This window comes from Cavia porcellus, unplaced genomic scaffold, assembly GCF_034190915.1.
Source record: "Cavia porcellus strain 051 isolate PalLab524CR breed Dunkin Hartley unplaced genomic scaffold, mCavPor4.1 scaffold_26, whole genome shotgun sequence".
Lineage (NCBI taxonomy): Eukaryota > Metazoa > Chordata > Mammalia > Rodentia > Caviidae > Cavia > Cavia porcellus.
In genome coordinates, this window is record NW_026947509.1 from 7,064,875 (window position 1) to 7,086,899 (window position 22,025).

Here is a 22,025-nt window from a genome sequence, read left to right on the forward strand (position 1 = left end):
CAACCTTCTTGTCGGGCTCTGTCATCCGCTAGAGTCAAAGCCAGGGAAATATTTACATTTACCAGTTTATCAATACGAGTATTATAAAGTATAAAGTATACAGTGGCCAACTGGAAAAAGCCAGGGGTTGCAAGGTGGGGACTCCTTGTGCGTGTCAGAGGATACTCCTGTCACCAAGGAGGTTCTGAGAGAGTTAGAAGCTCTGCAGGCAACACGGGACAAAGACCAAATATATTTCTTTTACAACACACCTGTTCTCTACCTCCCTTTACAACTCCGGAAGAACGGGTCTTTCTGGCTCCAAATCAGGTGATTGGACCTCAGTCAGTATTTTCTTGGCTGTTCTGAGCAAGTGTCTCACAGTTATGCTCCTTGCTACTTTTAAGTGAGAACGGGATCTAATTATGGCTGCAGAAAAACAAAACCCCACAGGAGGCAGGTCCGAGGACAGTGGTGACATCAGCTGGAGACAATTGGGTGATCACTGTGTGCTCTCTATTTCTTTGCTTTATAGATATGAATTCATTTTATCTAACCAGTCAGTGGGACAAGAGTCATAATTATGCTCATTTTACATACACTAATAAAAAAAAAGCCCAGAGATGTTACGTACCTTATCCTGTGTCACACAGCTAGTCAGGAACTGGAGGTGGGTCCCAAACCTGGGCTGGTTAATTACAAATCACTTAAAACACCTTACAGTATGTAAAAGTCAAATCTGCCCCTGTCACTCAGGGTGTATGTAAATCTGACACACAAAATTAAATATCACTAGGTTTCTCTTCCACAAGAAACCCAAATCATAAATAAAGGACACAATAAAAGATAGATAATTGGAAGTAGAGATCTTTCTCAAATGGGAAGGAGATCAGGAGATGGAAGAAGGGGAGGGGAAGGGAGTGAGAAGGGAACCAAGCTGTGCTGTATCTGTGTACCACCTCTGCCGGAGGTGTGTGAACATACACTAATAAAAGAAGAAATAGTACATTTCCCTGGTTGTTTTCTTACTATGTCTCTGTTGTCTCAAGATTTTTGAAGAATATATTGCTTCCAAACTGAATGAGGAAGATGAATTTTCAGTTCATGTTTGCATTTCCCACAATGGAACAAGACCTTTGGTGAATATTTTAATTATTTTGAACATCCATTTGCACTTTTCTCCCTGGATGTTCTGCCCAGCAGCACAGAAAGACTGTGACATAATCTAGGGTAAAAGATTGCCTACTTATTTTCCTGTGTCTACTTCTCGGTCACATCCATATTTGAAAATTTTAGTGCTTAGTGAGCAGCACTGTTTTCTCATTTACAGTTTTCTAGTCAACAGGGTTAATCTTCAAAGCAATGTAACCATACATAGTTACCAAGAGCTGTTGCCAGGAATTAAAAACTGTGACCCAATATTAAAATTGAAAATTCTCATATATTGGTTCTTGTGATGAGGGGGAATGATCAAGTGAAGTTGAACCCTTGAGCTTCCTGTTTTGGAATATTCCAGAATATTCTGGAATAATAACTTACTGGACATTGTGAAGTGCAAAGAAGAGACTTGAAGAAATGTTTCAAGCCAGATTTATTGTTTTGTATTGGATGTATTTCAGAAGAGCCTTGGACTTGGATAAGACTGTCTTGATGTCCTTTGATATTCTAATTGGTGCTTTTTAAATAAATGAATCTTTCCTTGAGGTTCAACCATGATCCTATCTGTCATGTTAATCATTGGCAATGAGCCTAAGACTCACGGTGGTGGACACAGACCAAACTCACAGACTGTGCCCAGACAGAGGCCTGGGTCTCCGTTCTCCAGCCAAGCAGAAGATCAGCCCCACTGCGACGCAGCATCTGTCAGGGTGTTCCCACACTGAGCTCCCAGACAGCATGCGGTGGATCTGCATAGTGTCACTGCCGAGCACCCCCGGAAAAGAAAGCAAATAACCGGCCCTTCTGTTCCGACTTTGTGGCAACCCCAGAGCTGGGGCAAAAATAAAATGAAAATTGCATTTATAGGTCTGGAAAAAAGGAGGAGAGGATTATCTGCCTCATAAAACCAACTTCTAAACCTGAAACTGTATTTCTTCCAGACTAATATTTTAGTTTATCTTTGATCGTTATAAATTATTCTTTTTTTTATTCCTTTCTTTTTAAGGTTCTGGTGGAGAAAGTAGTTGGCAGTCAGCTTCAGGGAGCTTAAATGGACTTATTTATTGAAAAACACTCACAAGTAAAAATGCGAGAGTGCTTCCCATTACACCCATGTGGACCCACCGTGGCTTGCTGCGGAGCAGTCTGTGTGGAATTATGGCAGAATTGGGTAACCACCTCTGGCTGCAGTGCAACTTTCCGTGGCTCCTCGTGCCAAGTACGTTTGCTTACTCAGATTTTCACTTGAATCATAATCTTTCTGCTCTTTTTGGGTGACTCTCAGTTAGAAGTTGGGAAATGTTCAGGAGAGGAGAGTGGAGGAAGGAGAGGGGAAGCTGGCCAGGCCCTGGAGCCATTTTGTTAGGTGTGGGGCGATGTCTTCATGGTGGGCTCCTGGGGCTTTCGGGAGCTAAAGACCCTTTGACCATGTGGGCACGAGGCCACTTGATCAGCTGAAGTCCTGGCGGCTCTTGTGAACATGCACATGTCCGCTCTTCCTGGAGCGTTAACTGCTGCTGAGATATCTCTTGCCTGTTTTTTTCTCTGCCTCTCCTACCGTACCTCTCTGAGGCTTTGGAGCCTGAACTGGAACCCTGTGACTCACTTTTTTAGTAGAAATAACAATACTAACAAATTAATTTCTAACAATAATAAAACAATCACCAACAGCTAAGCTTTTATGGTTCACAGAGCATTTTCTCATTCATTATCTCATCTGAGATAATAGCTTTTCTGTCCCAACACAGCCTCCCAAAGAGGACTTCCAATCATTCCCAGATCAAAAGAGGGGATTTCCTAGCCTCATGTGGGCAGGGTGGTGAAGTGACCATCCAGGCTCCCTTCCTCCCAACACAAAGGAAGAAGGAGGACTCCAAAGGAGAACAATCGTGCAAAGGATCTTTGTTCCTTCCCTGTATATTTTTAACTGTTCCCTTGGGAGTGAGGAGGTGGCTGGATGATCACATGCTCTTTGAACGCTGCTTTGTGTTTGAAACATAAACCTCCTGCTTCATATAAAGTTTATGTTGTGGACTGTGCAGCCCTGAGTCATCACATTAGGCAGAGTTCTGTAAACCCCACTTGTCCCTTGCCTCTTGCAGTGGACAAGAGGTGCCCAGGGCACCTGCTGAACCAGAAACCAGATTGTGTTCAGTTTGCAAAGTTATGAAAAACAGCATCTTGGAAAAAGAGAAGGTCCTGAATTCTAGGAGGCTGTACCAGCACAGCTGGCAAGTTCTTACATTTGGGGATTACAAGGAGGGGGGAGGGGAATGCCTGATTACACATTGGCCATGCCTCCAGCAGGGAAATAGTCAAACCACCTACGCATCTTATCATTGGAGCATCCACAGATTAACTAAGCCCGCTCCTGCCACCCAAACTCACTCTTCTGAATGCTGAAGAAATCTTCTGGGCCAAACTTTGGTGGTAAATTAGCACATGGAATAAATGATGCAAAAACCCCAATGGAAGGTAAAACCAGATAGTGACCTGGGGAGCAAGTGCCTTCCTGCCGGTAGCTGTACTGACTTTCAAACAGGTTTATGGCAGAGCGACAGAAGTCACAGAGAAGCTTTTGCGAAGACCACAGCCTGTGTTTCTCCACTGCCTGTGCCAAAAGAAAATCCTGGTTACTCTTAGTCACACGGTTCTGAGTAGCAGAGGAGGGTTGAGCTTCCTGTGCTATTCCTGGGCTAATTCCACTGGTGAAAATAAGCTGGGGACCAGGTAGGACAGGAGCTGCAGGAGACACTGCACTGGAATTGTGTGTGCACTCTGATTCCAGCCCCCATCTCCTCCCATCTGAGTCCTAGGGACCCACCAACCCACTCCATCTCCTGTGTGCAGCCTTGCCAGTTAGCTTTCCTGTTGGAAGGGCTGCAGCACCTCTCCGCTGTCCTGTGATACCCGGGTACCTCTTCTCTCTGACTCTGGTCCGACCTTCACCTTTTGCCAAGCGCCCTTGTGGGAACTGAAACTGCTATTCCAACTCCAAGATTTCCGCTGCTGTGTCACCTTCCCTGCCCTCTAATGGAAGAAAGGGAAAAGAAGGCAACTATCAGTGTCCAAGGGATAAAAGCAGAAACATCTCCTGTGGCTATTCCATCTGTTTGCTTGTTGCTCGAATAATTATAAACAGAATCATGGATTAGCCATGATGATAGGACCTTATCGGGTGTTTAGGGGCCACTTGGTAAAACATAAATATCCAGTTGAACAAGTAAGAATGACAACAGATAAATAACTCCATGACAGCATAGAGAAGTGATTCTGGTTAGCACTGGTCTTTAGAGAAAGACCGGTAACAATAATAATGAACCAGGACTCCCTAGCGGGGGCCATCTGGAGGTGAGGTTTAAATGGGTGGTGGATATGGTGAACACAAGCTCTCACGCAGGATAGACATGAATTCCACATTCTCAGTGCCTTTCACAGGATGTTTACACTAAGAGTGGTGTGTATTTATTATTCTCAGGCAAAACTCAGCATAAAAGCAAGACTAACGTAAGACATCATTTTGAGTGACGTGGTCATAAAAATGGAATAGAACAAAATGCTGATGACCTTCTGAACTCTGGATACCCTCGTTCCTCCCCTGCAGGAGCTAAGGACTGAAATTCCTTTTGTTATTTGGGATGTTTTATAATTCCTTTGAAAAGTGTGCAAATACACACTAAGAGTGGTCAGAAAACGCTGTGAATGTATATTCCTGCAAAGCACTCGTTGTGTGTTCAAAGGGAGGGGACTATTTTGAGGGAGATTAATAGCAATTTGTCATTTATTATAATAAAATTCTTTAAGTTGAAACACTCACTGTATATTATCATCGTCTCTTTTATGCTAAGCTAAACCACAGTTACCTTCAACTCCCAGGACGATGAGCGGCAGTCGTCAGTGCCTGCTTCTGCTTTCTGAAGCTTGCTGTAGCTGGTAGCATGGAGGGTCTACCCACTACGAACTGCCTGCATGCCTCGCCTTGCTATGTGCCTGGCCACTCCAGGCATCTGGAGACACCTTCTTCCCTGCCCAGATGACAGGACTTTGACTGCTCAAACCATTCTTCTGTTAGTCAAGAAAAATCCCTGGGCAATACTTGCCTCAGTGAGTCTAGGACATAAATCACCTGCTTGATTAGCAATTCCTGTCTCCTACCTCTGATCGGTTTTGGGAAATTCCTGTCTTTACTTAAATCTGCTCTCGCCTGTCAGGACGAGAGCTGCCCTGGTCACTGGTGTTGCAGTAATCCAGGTGCTTACAAAGGACTCTTGGATCCAACCAGCACCTCTCTCCCAGATTAAATCTGGCCCACCAAATTCTGCTTTCTGACTTTCCTGCTTGTGTTTAAATTCGCCCTTCTTTGCCCCACACTGATTGTGCCTTTCTTTTTTTCTTGGATTGATTACTCAAATTGCCTTTAAGTTGATTCTCTGCTCTTGCCAATCAGCGAACCACACTGCTTCCTCTGTGAACTTTCTACTGTGCCAAGCTGTTGAGAAGCCGCCCAGGACCCGTTTCCCTCTTCGGTGCTGCCTGTAAGGCCTTATAAGATCTGGCCTTTCCCAGATGCTCAACTCCAATTTTGCATATTCAGATTTTTAAAGTCCGGGTCTTGTTCTGAAGTCTCCAGTTCCCATGTAGAGGCTTGGCTTCCCCGCCTTTTCCTCATTCACTTGATTACCTCCGATTGTCTTTCAGTAGCTGATGTGAGCCCCCCTCCCTGGGACACTTCCTGTGTACCCGCTGACAGGCAAGTGCTCGGGGCTTACCGCATGGACTGATTTGTCTTCCTGGGCACTTTAATGGGCTCAAAAAGACAACTGTTCCTCGTTTGCTCCAGCCCAGTCTCCACCTCACCTTTCTTGAACACCTGCTCTGGGGGCAGCTCAGGGAGCACAAGTCCTCATGATTCCCGCCTCATTTGGAACCCAATTTAGGGCTCTGCCTTCAATCTGTAATGTTCCTTGGTTTCCACAAACCTCGAGATTTTATTTCATACCACCATTACTTTCTCAGTGCTCTAAAAGTTTCAAAATATTTTCACAAGTAATAAATCTTTCCATCTCACTTGAAACACATGAGAACAATTGAGCAGATGTGTTTACAGTCCACCCTGGAGAAGCAGTAATGATGAAGCTCAGAGGCTGCGCGGCCGGCTTGAGGTCGCACAGTTGGGAACAGGGCACTCAGCCCCTCAGCAGGGGCCCCTGTAAGTGTCACTGCTGTGTAACAAGTTATCACAGATGCAGCAGTTTACGGCCACTGCTCATGGTCTCCCTGTTCCTCAGGTCAGGAGTCCATGGCCTAACTGGTCCCTCCAGCACCATTCTCCAAGGCAAGCGTCCACTAGATTGTTTTCATCTGTACCCCGAGTTCCCTTCCAGAATGGAAGACTAAGTTGCTTGTGGTTATGGGGAACTAGGTCCTGTCTTCCACATGCTGTCAGTTGGGGTTGATGACGGTGACAAGCCCACCTGCAGGTCCCAGCACCACTGCCTGGCCATCTCACAGCATGGCCACTTATCTCTTCAAAGCCATCAGAAGATGTCTCTAGTCCACTTCAGTGGAATGTTGCAGGAAGCTACCTCATCTTGAGAAAGCCTACCCGTTCTAGTCACAGGTCTGCTTCCCCAAGGCAAGGGGTGTGCAGGACATGAATGTCACAGGACAGGATTTCCGGGATCCTCTGAGAATTCTGCCCCCACAGACTTGAAGTCATTGTGTTAAAATGCTGACGTTCCGAGGGTCAGCTCGTGCCCCAGTCACAGAATCTGTCACCAAAACGTTGCCATCTGCTCTGTGGTTTCAGCTTAGATAATTTTATCCTAAATGTTGAGTCATCACTGTGAGTTCTGTGGCTCCTTTCTGTTCTGGGTAATTATGGTGCATAGAAATCTGAAGAGTGGAGGTGGGTGGAGATCATTTTAAATCTTTTCTGTTTGGAGCACCTGAATGTCCAGATGGCCTTGCAAGTTCACGCCTAGGAGCAGCTGGATGGGAGCCATGGCTTTGCTGCTTCCTTCGTGCAGGCTGTGGCTGAACCAGCACAAGAGGGCCCTGCATGGCTGTCCCCAGAGTAGAGACCTCTGCTCTGTATCTGTCTGTGGCTTATCAAACAGTATGGAATGTGTTTAAGAATATATATATATATATATATATATATATATATATATAAAACAGTAAAAGAGATCACCAGGAATCCATTTCAAAACACCTTCCTCACTTTGAACCCACTTATCCCATCATCCTTGTAACTTTCCAAAGCAGTTTCTGATGTCCTCCTTTGTGTGTATCTTCATAAGATGTGATACCAATGGTGTGAATGCTGCCACCAGGCTCATAAAATGTGACAGTGGGTCCCTTGTCCTCTTTATCCACTGGATCCAGTATCATGTGAGTTCTTGTTCTTCCCCAAAGTCACAATGACCATGGAAGGCAAATGTTCTGGATTGACTCAGGAGATGAAGGTGGCCAAGACAGCACAACTAGACACTCACGAAGGAGGACCTCCAGAACTGCTCCAGAAAGCAACTGGACTGATGGCATAAGCATGTGCGAAGCAATGGGGAGGACTTTTGTGGATTCATGGCAATGTGTGTCTCGTGTAACACTTGTTTAAATTTAAACATGCACTAGCTTCTGGGCACAAATCACGTGCTGACCCCCAATCAGATTACATCATTTAATGAGAGTGAACTGAGCCCAGGGCCTTCAAGCATCCCAGCTTTCTGGTTCTTTGGTCTGTGTTCTGGGTTGGGGGCACATGGGCACTTACCCAGGTGTGTTGGGGCAGTTTGTGCCTTCTGTGCCTTTGTGTTGGTTGCTCTTCAGAGGTCACTTGGAGGAATTTGTCTCCTCACACGTTGCTGCTCTTGCTCTCTAGTGGTGATGGGAAGGAGCAGTGCCCTGGGGCTTTGGAGTTGACTTCGACCTAGGGCTACAGATTCAGAAGATGGAACAGAATGAGAATTGCTTCTCTTTCTGGAGCTCAACTGAGATAATTTTGCTCACAGAAATCCAGGGCAGCTATTGTTTAATTTCTTTCATTAGCAAACTCACCAAATGTTTTGGCCCTGATTTTCTATGTCTTCCAGCCAGCTGGAGAGCAGCACAACTTGTGAGGGAACACGAACCCACTGAATTAGCCACACATGCAAAAATCTGTACTCAAATTCTCTCTTGACCTAATTCTGTTTGCTCCTTTTACTCTACTTACTCAGGCTTTATTTACTTTCATACACAAAGGAAGCCTTTAAGAGTCCTGGGTTTTGTTGTGACTCCCTTGTAGGTTGATTGTACCCACAGACCCACCCCGGGAACACCGGCACCAACGCTGGTCCAGGAACCCTCAAAGCCTGCTTGGTGCTGCGGTCAGTGTTGTGGGCTCCACAGAGCCAGTCAGACTGCGTTGTTCTCCGATGGAAATCTGGGATGGAGACGCTTCTGACTTGATGTGCATAATCAACAAACACCTTGTTGAGAAAATCAGCTGTCATTGCAGGGCAGATCAGCCCTTACGATCATTACACATGCTAGAGAGCCAGCCCAACAGTTTGTATACATTCTTTCCCTTAGACCTTATATTTTTGGTGATGTGAAATCAATTGTTTCCCTAATTTTATGACAGAAGTTGATACTTCTATGATCTAAAGGAATGAATGCTTCAAGTATGCTCATGTTCCTGCAGAGCCAAATACATGTTTGTGTGTGACTCTGGAAAGTTGGTCCTTAAAGGTTCCATTAGTTACAATGTACACAATGAGCAGCAGAATGACTTCTGCTGGTAGGATCATCCTTTAATGCATCCATTTTTAGTCACTGTCCTGACCAGTTAGGTTTGATCTATCAAAAATCTACATAATGTTTCCCTGCTCTCAACCAATCACAGAGGCTCCTGCCCTCTGGGTGGAGAAGGAAGAGATTCTGAGATCTCTGGACCAGGCTTTCTCTGTGGACTTCCTTCTAAGAGTATGAACAGGCTGTCATTCAACGTCCAGTGAAATTTCAGAAAGTGCACAGGACTCTGTTTCTCTAGAAAGTTCTTCCTTGCCTTAAACTGAGGTTTCCTCTTTTGTATAGCAGTCACATAGACCAGTCTCAGCCTGCAATTTTGTTTCTCTGTTATTAATATTATTGTTAGGTTTTGAGCTGGATCTTGTAATTTGTCCAAGCTGGCCCCAACCTCTTGGGTTCAAGCGTCCTCCCGCCTCTGTCTCCCAAGTGGCTGGGACTACAAGTTCACATCCCCGCACCAGCTTTGCTCTTCACTGTTATTAAATACTGTTTCATTCCACCAGTCTCCACTAGACTGCACCTCTAGATTTGGTTGTGTCAATCCATCCTTGCCACTAAAAACCCTCCTGGAAGCGTAAGCTCTTGTGATGATTTATCAGGGCAGCAATGTTTACATGAATGCCTTGATAAGGCCCCTTAGAGAGACAGAGTGGGGTGTTTTCACTCTGTTACAGAAAGCTAGTGAGGGTCCGCATCTTGAAGGTAAAGGGTAGGGTGGGTGGGAAAGGGATTCGTGCCCCAGATGGAAAGGTTGTGACCTGGAGGAGCTCAGACACCTGCTGTGTGCCATGGAAGAATTCCACTGGATCCAAAACTTCTAACAAACGCCATGGCTATTTCCCAATTAGGGTGACAACATTATCCCTGGGGACACGCCACCAAAACCAACTCCCTGCTTCTCTACAGGGTGAAGTCTCACAGCTGGGTTTGGGGATTCAGAGAGATGAAGTCTGGTGAATTACTTCACAAGTTCTCCAAAGGTCATGCTGGAGCAGATGCAATAGCTGGGAGTGCCCTGGTCACACGCAGGGTTTGGCTGTCAACATGTGTGCCTGGCTCTCTCTTTCTTGTCAGTCTACTGTCACTGATGGAGAACTCCTGTTTCCCAGTCACGTGGCAGAACTGACCGTGAGTGTGTGTGTGTGTGTGTGTGTGTGTGTGTGTGTGTGGTACAGGAATGCACCAAGTGAGAGCTGCACAACTCATGGGGAATTGTAAAGGTTAATCAGAGCAAGGAAGGAAGGAAGAAAAAAAGGACAAAAGAGAAAAAGAAAGAAGGAAAGAAAGTTCAAAAATCAAGCGAATGAGTGACGAATTAGATGTGGTTGAGTTTTGATGATTCTATTCATCTGTGGGAGATTGTTCAGAAACCGCCTCACTTCTCCAAGCCATAATTTCTTCATTTTGTAAAATGTGAGGGTTGAATAGAAAGTTCTCTGAGGTTTCTTGCAGCGCCAACAAATTAGAGATAAGTTTTATCCTGAGTGGATCCACGGTCTTGGTTTAGATAATTTGTATAACTCATCCTTGCCCTCAGACCCAGAGCTGGTATAAAAGGCTCTGATCTAGGAATCTGTTAACTCTTAATGACTGCTTAATATGGGCATGACTTTCTTATTTCTCATCTCCTTTCATTTTTCCACCATTCCTTCTTCCCTCTCATTGCTTGTTACTTTTAAATTTCTTCTCCTGTCTCCATTTTTCCAAGGTCTGGAACGTGGCTGAGAACATGGCGTCAGCACATGGTTATTGGTGTAAGAGTCATCAGCACACTCACAAGGCTCTCTGCTTCGATGGAGATTTATATTTTATTTCTAAGCTGTTTCACACATTTGTAAGTAGTTACAGAGGTTTAAGTCAGAGAGAAGCCACTCTGTCCTACCATTTTAAATTTAAAATTATTATCTTAGAAGAAAAAAACCAAAGCACACTCAAGAAGTAAGAGGCAGAGCTTCCAAAAGTGAAGTTGTCACCCCACCCACCAGAGCTGTTTAGGGGTGCACTCAGGGTGCCCCTGTACCGTGCTTCTCTGGCTTCTTGTGTCTGGGAGAGCTGCAGGCTTTTTACTGAAGTTATTTCTATATATTTTAAAATCCATCAAAATTTCACTGAACTAATAAACCCAAAGCAGACATACTGGAAGACTTGTGAGCTACTGAATAGCACCCTTTGAAAACTGCCCCATTTTGCAGGCAGCCCTTGGTGGTCACAAACTATCCAGCTCCCACGCCTGAGAACAGGGCTTCCTAGGGACCAGGGCTTGCTTTGAGGAAGAACAGAGCAGCTCCTGGGATGATTAATGTTCAGTCCCAGGAAAGGAAGAATTCCAGCCCAATTGCATTAGTTTGTAACTCGTTGCATTGAAATTTTAAAAAAGAAAGAAAAATCTGTTTGATAACACAATCACCTTATGTATACCAGGGTAAGAAGCCCCCAAGGAACCTTAGGAGGTAAATAGAGGAAATTATGGGCTCCAGAGTGTTTCTGAATGTAAAATTATTCATTCACTAGGCTAAGAATTGGTGGCTCTGAACTGTCTTTTAAGGACAAATATATTATCCTAAGAATCTCTGAGTGGAGAAAGAAGACTCTATCACATTTCCAAGTTGCCTATTGTAGAATTTAAAAACTGGGCTCAGATTTGCTTGGTACTAGTGAAAGCTCTTTCAAGAAGTGTCAGTATAATGCCGTGGAGATTTAATTAGCTGTTTGATATGCATGGATATTATCCCTTCTTGGACGGCTGCAAGTTACCTGAGGGAGAGTCCAACTTTTAGCCTTCTCATTTCCCTAGTTTTAACAGTTGCTGATTTTGGCATTCTGAGCACTAAAGGATTTGGTGTCAAGAAGCTGGGATGTTGACTGTGGTGAGGTTCCCAGACCCCTAAGGTACATGCAAGGAAGGGCCAAAAGTTAATCTGAAAAGACCGGAAAGGTCATCATACCGAGGACGACCAGGGTTTCATAAAGAAGGTAAGATACTTTTAGTCCAGTGGGCCCTGGATATTAAAAACAAAAAGAAACAGGAAACAGTGGGAATGGGAGGGGGCAGGAAGAGAGAGAGAGACAGAGAGAGAGAGAGAGAGAAAGAGACAGAGAGACAGAGAGAGAGAGAGACAGAGAGACAGAGAGAGAGAGAGAGAGAGAGAGAGAGAGACAGAGACAGAGACAGAGAGACAGAGAGACAGAGAGAAATTGAATCCTCAGGAAGTAGGTAAATACCACACCATTTCCTACTCCTATATTTCCCTGAGAACCAAGGCACATGTTTTCTACTCAAAACTCTCCACGTCTCTTGACTGCCCTTACCACGTTTTTTTTCTGGTAGTGCAATCCTTGGGGTTAGAGACGCTCCTTCTCTGTGTCTCTGTGTCTCTACTTTCTGAAGGCCCAGTCTACAAGGCAACTGAATTGGTCCTGAAATTAGAAAACTGAAATACAGAAAAGACAGTGGGAACTTTTTTTTTTCCTTTCCAGAGAATAACAAATATTTGGAATAGTCTCAAGTCTGTCAGCAGCACGGAAGCAATTAGATGCTGCTCTAGGAAAAAAAATAAAAGGATTTCCTGGATGCAGTGGCCTCTGTGGATGCTGCTGACCTTCGCCAGTTCCCCAAGTTTCTTACACTCAGCCAGATAATGAGTGAATTCAAAACCACTATCACCAGGCCATAGCGCTTTGTGCTTTCTGTGTTATTCACTGGCTGCTTCCAAATGGTAGAGCGATTCTCAAAGTGTAGCCTGGTATAGTAACTGGCCACTCTGGGTGGGCAGGGAATATTGGTCTCTGACACACCAGTAAGACTCTTGTCCTGTGCTTGAACACAACATACGTATCGAAGGTCGATAGGAACTGGTGGGATAACAGTGGTTGTTGTAGTCAGGGGTTGCAAGGAGAGCAATTACATACCGGACACAGAATTTATAATATTGTTTTATGATGGTCTCCCACAGTTAAATACAAGAGAGTGCAGGAAATCCGTCTACAACACTAAAGACCTAGAAAATCCAGCTGAGGGCCTGGATTCCACAGCAACGTCCTATATGAGTACAGATGAAGACCTGGAGCCCGTGACAGTGCCTCCTATGAGTCTACCTGGAGGCCTATGGCCCACGACCATGACTCATGCAAGTCTGTATTATGAATCTGTGCTAGGAGGGCCCAAAGGTCAGTGATGGAAGCTAGAAAGTCTGTGCCAAGTAGGCTGATGGTTCTACAGTGGAGCCAAGAAGTGATGCTCAAAGTAAGGATCAGGGCTCCCCCTAAAAAGTACCACAGTCATGCTCGGTGACACTGAGGTCCTGAGGTCCAGTGATAAGAACTGTCAAGTACATATCAGGAAGCTTGTGTGACAAACCTGCTTGAGATCAAACAGCAAACATCTTCTCCTCCAGAGCCAGGAAGCGAGTAAGGACCAGAGTGAACCCAAGTGAACCACAGCCATTCTCAGCAACAAGGTCCTGAGCTCCTCCAATGATAACAGCCAAGTTCATATCGGAGGAGCCAGCATGACTAGCTCCTCCAGGAGACCCAGTGGCTCCAAACAACACAGGAGAACCCACAATGCTACTTATCCTCCCCATGTTTCCTTGTAGGCCAGCAACTTTCCTCACTTGGGCCATCTACACTCAGCACTGTGCTGATTCAGTTCAGCTGGTATTACGTTGACCACCAGTTTTTAATCTATAACAGTGGTACTGTCTACTTCAACAGCCAAGCTGGACACTGTCACTGGTAGATGTATGCTTTAGAGAATGGAGATGGTGGCCATGACCAGTTCTGGCTGCAGGCTATTCTCTGTGTTTCCCACCTAGGGCAGAATGAACTCTGGCTGGATGTTCTTCCCAAGTGGGCTTGGTGGGACACATAGGCAACTGTGATTTAACAGGCCCAGAGCAAAAACCTCAGTTTTCCGGGTGCTGGGCCCCAGGTAAAGCTGACTCTGCAATGTGATAACAGAATCAGGTGAGATACAGACACAGCCTGTCCACCTGGTGTACAAGTTGCTTAACTCCGTGGCCAGAAATGGTCATTCCTGCCATCCAACAGTCTTTCTGACAGATAGTATCTACTGATATGGTCAATCTTCTGAACTTAAAAATGGCAGGGCACTGATATTTTCCATTGCTCCACAAAAGTGAAAAACAGTGACCTCACACTGGTCAGTGGCCCCAGTGCACTGATTTCTCCTTCCAGTTTTTAAGCCATCATGTAAACAGAGAAAGTCACCAGGGACAGATGTACTTTCTATCATTCCAAAAGTTGGTTTTGCCATTGCCTTATCTAAATGCTTTTAATTATGAAGGGTTCCTTGACACGCCATTGGTTTAGGGCTGAATGACCCAGCTAGCGTCAGATTTCATGTACTTTGAAGCCTTTTACGTGTTTCAGTGCTTTTACGCTACTTTGTGAAGGGATTACCCTCTTCGAGGTTGAAATTTGCCTGCTTGTATAAAGTGGCTATACCAAAGGGTTTTCATGATTTACAGAATGCCAACCCTGGGACATGGATGCCATCCATGGGCTACGTGTATTGTGGAAGAACAAAGATCAGAACACTTGGGTGACTTGCCTGATGTTGTAGAACATGTCTGCCCTTGAGATTGTATAGGAAACCAGGCTTTCCACAATTTCACTGTTGTGATATGCTGGCCTGGGACGGAGGATGGGACAGGACCCTGCACTGGGTTCAGCAGGCTGAGCTTGCACCTGGGAGTGCAGACTAAGACGAGGGGCCCTCTGTGCTTTTCCTCTAAAAGAAAACTAAGGATTATTCTGAATGGAGCCAGAAACTTACAGACAGAAGAAAAGCTGTGCTGGGAACTTGAATTCATCAGGACCCTGAGAAACTGGCCAGTCACAGACTAGACCTAGTTCTGCTCCCTTGTGTGGACCAGATTTATCTCTAGTAGCCTGGGTCCAGGACACTCGGATGGACAAAGTCTGTGACACTGACCTTCTGCGTGCTTCTCATGTGAGTCTCCCATTGTCATAGATATGCCAGCAGGAAAGGTGGCCGCTCAGAAGTCAGGGTCTTGATTGGGTAGAGAAGGCTTTTTGGTTCCCAGTTTCTTGACAGCACCATGTGCAGGAGGGCAGGAAGCACCCTTTTCATATCCCTCCTAGCTCTGTGGTGGGTGCTATGGTACTGCTGGAAGGCCCTTGCTCTGGAGGAAGAATGAAGGGAAGACCCTAGAGGTCCTTTCCCATTCCTCAGGATCAGAATTAGTTTCCTTCTGTGCTACTGAACAATGTGGAAGAGGCTCTGGGGAATGTGGGGAGTCTCTTTACATTTTCCTTTCCTCCAAGTTATGTTTGACCTCTAAATAAAAATTTAGGGTTCCCTTTAAGGACTTAACTCTGGTTCTCAAAATGAGCCGATTTCTCTTTTCCATTCAATGCCTCCTGATTGACGACAGAACTAATATTCAAGGGGCATTTTCTCTGCAATCATTTGCGGGGTCTCCATAGCTGTTGATGACCCAGTTGCTATCAAGCAGGATGGGGGAGAAGGAGATTTCAGACTTCTATGGGGCAAAAGCGAGCCTGGGAGAGATATTTTGTGTTTCCATTCATTTATTTTGTCCTCACAGTAGGTTTCTCGATCAGAGGTGACTTCCCATTTGCTTATGGAGCATGACAGCACCAGTGCACCACACCCACTGATCCCTCAGGGTAACGTGAAGCTGGCAGGTGTCCCCTGTAGGTGGCCAGGCCAGCAGTGTCCATGGCAGGGTGAGGAGCGCTGAGGCTGGGAGTCTTAGGGCTCCCACAGGGCAGCTGGCCCAAGAGTGGGAGGGGAGAAGGCAAAGGTCCCTGGAGTGTGTCCACCTTGCAAAATGACCATCAGGCTCCAGGGTTGCCTTTTGCACGTCCCACAACCCAGGTCACTCAGAGAGACCCAAACCCATGGGAATGCGAAGAGTCTGCAGCACTTTCTTCTCTGGGAAGCTTGGCTCAGGCTCCAGGGGTAGCATAGGCTGACAGAGGTACGCAGAGCTCTGGAGTGAGAATCAGGGTCATCAGAAGGAAGGAGTCGAGTGAATGGGATGCTTGGGAAAGGTGATTTTCTCTCTCTGCCTGTTGGATGGGAGTTGACCCAGGCCGGGGACACTGATGGAGTTGGCCTGTGGGGTAGCACTGCTCCAAGCAGGTGTGGAAAGAGAAAGCAGGGTTTACCTGGTGACTGTTTCACTGAGGGTAGTGGTAGCTTGGTAGTTAGCAGAGAGGCTAAACCACTGACGGCCAAAGAGGAGGGAAAGGAAATGGCTTTCAATATCCCAGCTCCATGCTAAGTGTGGCACTCTGCCCGCGTCCTTCTGTCTAACTGCACCTCACCCATCCTGCTTTGTAGATGAGAAAACTGAACCCTACATTCCTTAACTTTCAAGAAATGTCAGGACAGATGGCGGGACAGCTGACATTCCACTCCAACCCTGCCTGCTCCACATGCTGGGACTCTTCCAATAACCCTGGACGGGTCTGAATAAGCACTGTCACACGCAGCCTGTGTGACTTTGTTCAAGTTACTCATTCTCCTGGAGTCAGTTTTCTCACTGGGGTGAATGTGACTTAGTGAAGTCATTATGGAAACCACCATGGAGGTGTCTCTAAAGATGGAAATAGAACTGCCTAAGATCCTCCAGGTCCACAACTGGTAGATGTCCAAGACAATGCAATCCTTACATCAGACAGGCAGTCACACACTGGTGTTATTACAGCAGTGTGCATGATAATCCAGATAGAGAATCCACCAAGAGTCCATCAACAGGAGCTTGGACAAGGAACATGTGGTACTTATGCACCGTGGAATGGTATTCAGTCATACAAAGGACAAAATCCTGTTGTACACAGCAGCACAGAGGTCATAATGTTAAATGAAGAGCCAGGAACAGCAAGATAAACACTGCCTGAAGACCATATGATTTCACTCATGCTTGGAATCTGAAAACACTAAGCTCTTAGACAAAGAGCAGAAGATGATTACAATGGACCAGAGGGTGAGGGGTGAAAATGGTGGAGAGGAGCTGGGTAATGGGTGCAGAGCCATTGCTGGTAGGAGGAAAGTGTTCAGGGGTCCCATTACAAGGAAGGGTGAGCATGTGTGACAGTATTGCATCACAGAATTCAGCTGAGCTGGAAGAAAGGCTTTTGAATGCTGTCATCACAAAGAAATGGTAAATGTTTGAGAAGATAAATGACCTCAAAGTCCTGAGCTGATCATTACAAAATGTTTAAATGTTCCAAAACATCACACTGTACCCTAGGAAGATTTATAATTGCTATCTTTCGGTGATAAATAGTGTGATCAAAAGTAAAAATCATAAATTGGTCTGCTTTTTATTAGGTTGCTTACAAATTAGGCAATGAACTTGCACATATTTTATAAAGTGATATGCCATGCAAATTTTAGGGTTTTTATTATTACTCAAATCCAGTACACTACTGCTGTGGCCTTAACATTTTGGATGTTCAATGGTTTCTAATTTTTCACCTCATATTTAATGCTCCAGTGAGCATCTTATTTCATGTTACTATGTTTCTTCCTCCTATGTAACTATTTTCATTTATGGGGACAAACTGAAACTCAGAGCATTTATCTGAGAACCCACACAAGGTTGGGTTTCCCACATTAATTAAAACTGTACCCTGACCTCTGGATGAGGCGCTGTTCTGTGTGAGAGCGGAGCTTTTGGGAGGCTCCTTGAAAAATTCCTCTGTGAGCTGGTAGCCTCACTTCAACTCTTGCTCTGGAACTTTAAGGTCTACGTACATGGATAACACCCACTGTATTTCAAAATTGGGGTGGGTGTTTTAGCATCACATTGGAATTTGGGAGGAGGGCAATTCCTCAGGGAAATCTCTTTGGACTAATGGCACGGGGTGCTGATCTTTGTCTTGTAGCCCTAATGGCTTGGCTGTGGAGGCAAAACTAATTCATAAATGAGGCAGTTGCATACACTGATGGGGAAGCCCCCAGGGTGGTGGGTGTGGGGCATATGAGGAAGTGGTTTTCATAAATTAAACAGAGGGAGAATATTGCATCACATGGTAGGTAAGTTTTCTCTTAACATAGTACATAATTTGTTTCAGCTCACTCTTTTGGGCACACAGAGGACCCTTTCTCCCATCTCTAGAGGCTGAAAAAAGTATTACGAAGTCAAAAATCATGCAAATTCTCTTCAGAGTCATCCCTAAAATCTAGTGAAAAACAAAATAATATGAGTGATTCTCTTGCTGACTTTAACAGATGAGGAAGCCCAAGGAGTTTCCCAAATGCTTAACCTGTCTTCAGCTGTGTGCTGACATAAGGACTCTAAGACAGAGTGCTACAAAGGCTTCGTTCTTTGTTTGTAGAGTTAGATTTTTCAGAAGGATGCCAATGGGCATTGGGGAGTGGCTGCCAGCACACTGTGTGGGGCAGCTTACTGCTTCTGTGATAAAATGCTATGTAAAATCAGCTTAGAAGGAGGAAAGCTGGCCTGTGGCTTCAGAGGGTCAGTCTGTGGTCCCTGAATTCTTGCCTGTGGTCCTGTGATGAGGACTGAAATGCACCACAGTGGGAGCATGTGACCAAGAAATTTGCTCATCCCATGGTGGCCGAAAAGCGAGAGAGACAGGAAGCCAGGGTACTAATACTCCCTTGGAGGCCATGATCTCATGACATCACTTCCTCCCATGAGTCTCCACCCGTGCAGGTTCCGCTGTCTCCTAATATAACCATTCTGGAGACCACGCCTTTAACACAAGGCCTTTGCAGGGCATTTAGATACAAACTCTAATACAGACATGCACATTCCACATGTAATAACCCATGTGCTATAGCTGGATTTCTAAAACGTGTGTACAAATCTACTTGTGTATTTCAAGGTTTTCATATTTTAAACTTCTGACTTCATTGTTATGTCATATATTATTATTTCATATTGCAACTAATTAAAAAATAAAGACACTATCAATTTATTTCTGCTGTTGTTAAGCACTTGACAAATGCTTGCATCACAGTGGTGGTGATGGTAACGCAATCTGCTCTGCTCAGTCACATCTTCCACCCTTTCCACCCCGTGGCTTTGGAATGCTCCTCCATGCCCTTTCCTGATAACTAAAATGGTCACTGTTCAGGAGGGTCCTCTTTAGGGCCTCTCCCTGACCGTCTTACCTAACCACAACCCACATATCCTAGTTACTCTTGATCCTAGTGCTCTACTGTATTTTCTTTCTCATCTTGACCGGTATGGGACCTTATGCTGTGCATTCACTTACATGTTCATTGCTGGTCTCTCCGACCAGAGTCTTGGTTCCCTAAGCACAGGGTATTTGTTTGTTTTACTTGGTGCCATACTTACAGTGACTGGAGTATACTGAGTTGCTGCTCAATAAATACTTGTGCAACAAACAAATGAAGAAAACAAAGGAAAAGATGAGGGGAGGTTGAAAAAAAAAAGATACAGGAACTATTTTCAGTGACACTATATAATGGCCACTCTAACATATTGTGTTGTTGAAAATGGTAGCTTAATAAGATGATTGATTTGCTTCTTGATTACTAAGATAGCCAAATTAATTCCACCCCTGTTTTTATTTGTACCATCAAATTGAATCAACTCCGGTCCAGGAGTGTTTCATTTTCTCTAGGGACATGACCTTGCTTTATTGATAAGTGTTGATTTATTTGTCTTTTAGTGTTACTAGATTTTTATGTCCGTATGTGTGTGCAAAGTTAGAAGTTTCTGAGGAGGGCTGGGCCGTTCTACTATCGAGTGGGCTGGGGAGAGTTAGAGAAGACAGGTAAGAAAAGGAAAGAAGGGAAGGTGGCTGAAGGTACAGTGAACCTTCCCCTGTGATCTCAGGTTTCTGCAGAGCCTATTGTGCTTCTGGAAGCTTGTGTAGAAATGGAGCAGAAGCTTGAGTTCCATGTGTCTATTTTGATGTTGTGTGACAGTGAGTCACCTCAAGGGAAACCTGCCTAGAGGAACAGTACTATGGTATAGATCTAAACTGTCCCCTCAAAGCCATGTGTGTTAAGAGGAGTGGCCTGATGAGAAGAGGTGAGTTACCAGGGGTATGACCTGGAAGCCCAAAAATATGTATTCTTGTCCCCACCAGCTGAGAACTTTCCTCTTCCAGGACCTTCCACCGTGTTATTTCTGGCTTGGAGCCAAAAAACCCATGGACTGAACCAAATCCGCTGGAAACCATGAGTCAAATGCAACTTTATTCTTTTGAGTTGTAGGTGTCAGATATTTTCCCAGTGATAGAAAACTAATACAAATAGGTAACTAGACAGTAAACCCTAGGAATGTGCAAAAGTCTATAGCTGCACTGAAACTTCTGCAAGGCATGGAATGAGAAGCCCAGCCATCTGATTGAAGTCTTAAGTGTCACATGAATTGATGTATGTGGATAATGTGAATAACCTAAACAGATTAAAATCTGTTAGGCGCAGCATAGCGTATTGGTAGATTTTGGTTTAGACTGACTGAACAGAACTTAGAAAGAGACTTTTGCATGGTTTGATTTCCTTTTCATCCTTCTCTGCTCCGTCTGTGAAATTCTGATGAGTTCTCTGGTATGGTCAGCAGCTAGTACCTGGTATGGCTCGCAGGAACTAGCTGCTGGTGCTGGCTGGTTCCACCTTAACTTCTCATGTGTTTAGACCCCAACCAGCCATCTCCCAGTTGAACCATTACTACTTGACAATTTTGTTTTTGGTCATCAGGTCCCTTAACTTATTTTTTTAAAGAATCTTTAAAAATTTACTTTTCTTCAATAGAAGTAGCATTTTCAGACACAAATTTGAATTACAATCTTTGTCTTCACTCTTTTTCCCATAGGGAAATTCTCCTGATTCCAGAACTAACTTTCCAGTTTTCATTGCTCTTGAACTCCTTATCTAGAGACTACAGCGGTGGCCAGGCCTGGAACTATTTTTAGAACATGACTTTCACTGGTCTTTGTGAATAATTCTAGTGATTAGGGACCCACAATATGTGTCCATGAGGAAAGTAAGAAAAGAAGAGGACAAACTTATGAGTTATGGGTGCCTACCATATTCCAACCTGACCACAACCAATTCAAAATCAAGGAAAGTGGAGCGTGGTGGAGTTACGACCACAGAGAACCGTATGCTTGTAGCTGATGGAGGAACTAGAGGACTGGGAGTGAGGTCCCAGCACAGGATTGCCATGTTGGTAGCTAAGGCCTAGCAGTTTACTGCTGCTCCCTTATTCTTGGACACCAGGACTACCAATGGCTTGTGTAGATACAGCTGTGTAACTTGGCTCTTCAGGAAGGACAGCATGAAGCCGCCACCTTCCCTGATCTCCACATCTCAGACAAGAGCATTCAAGGGCAGCAGAACCTAGCTCTCTTGCCACAAGCCTGATCCCTCGGAAGTCTGGGAAATGAAGACCTTGGCTGGATTTGTTCTAAAGAACAAGGAAGAAGGAGTGTTGGGCACCACATCTGTCAAGTACTTTGACTTCTACGTGTCATCTGTTTTCTACTGCTTGGCCTGCAGAGGCCACCTCTGGGTCCGCTGTCAAATTCCTGTCCCATTGCCAACTGATTTCCTGCAAAGTGACATTAGTAAGGTCTTTTTTTCCTCTAAAAGAATGGAATATTCCCTGCCAGACAAACAAAAAATTTAGGCATTTGGAATGACGGGATAACCTTACCTTGTTGCGAGAACAGCCTTACCCAGATTTGAAATGTGGCCACCCATACACAATGTCATACACGTTGCTATTTTAAAGCTCCTTTAAAAATCCATGTTTTCCCCTTAGAGTGACTTCAGGAACACAGAATTCCAAGGAAAGCCCCTTCTAGGAGGAAAGTCTGAAGGCGGAATTGTCGATTCAGTTAAGGAAGACATGTGGGGTATGTTACGGTACATGGTTGCCCTGGCCTCTCTGGGAAAAAGCTGATTCTGCAACTGAGTGTGGCCTGAAAGAGCTGGCCCGCGTGGAAGGCAAGCTCATTGCTAACCACTTTTCCCCTCGCGCAGCTCTGTGCTCCAGAGGCCCTAAGTACAGCATGTTAATTCAAACTTTTCAAAACCATGAAACCACGGAATATCTCAATATCCGTGTGTG

General features: G+C 44.9%; 1 long non-coding RNA gene across 1 annotated transcript in view; it reads left to right on the forward strand.

Moving 5' to 3' along the window:
- The window catches only part of LOC134473105 (uncharacterized), a 36,556-nt gene extending 31,607 nt beyond the window's left edge, over window positions 1-4,949 (forward strand). Inside the window, exons 3-4 of the long non-coding RNA XR_010043217.1 lie at window positions 2,144-2,356; window positions 4,616-4,949. This is a non-coding gene — a long non-coding RNA (uncharacterized LOC134473105). The remainder of the gene's footprint in view (window positions 1-2,143; window positions 2,357-4,615) is intronic.
- The last annotated feature ends 17,076 nt before the right edge of the window (window positions 4,950-22,025 follow it).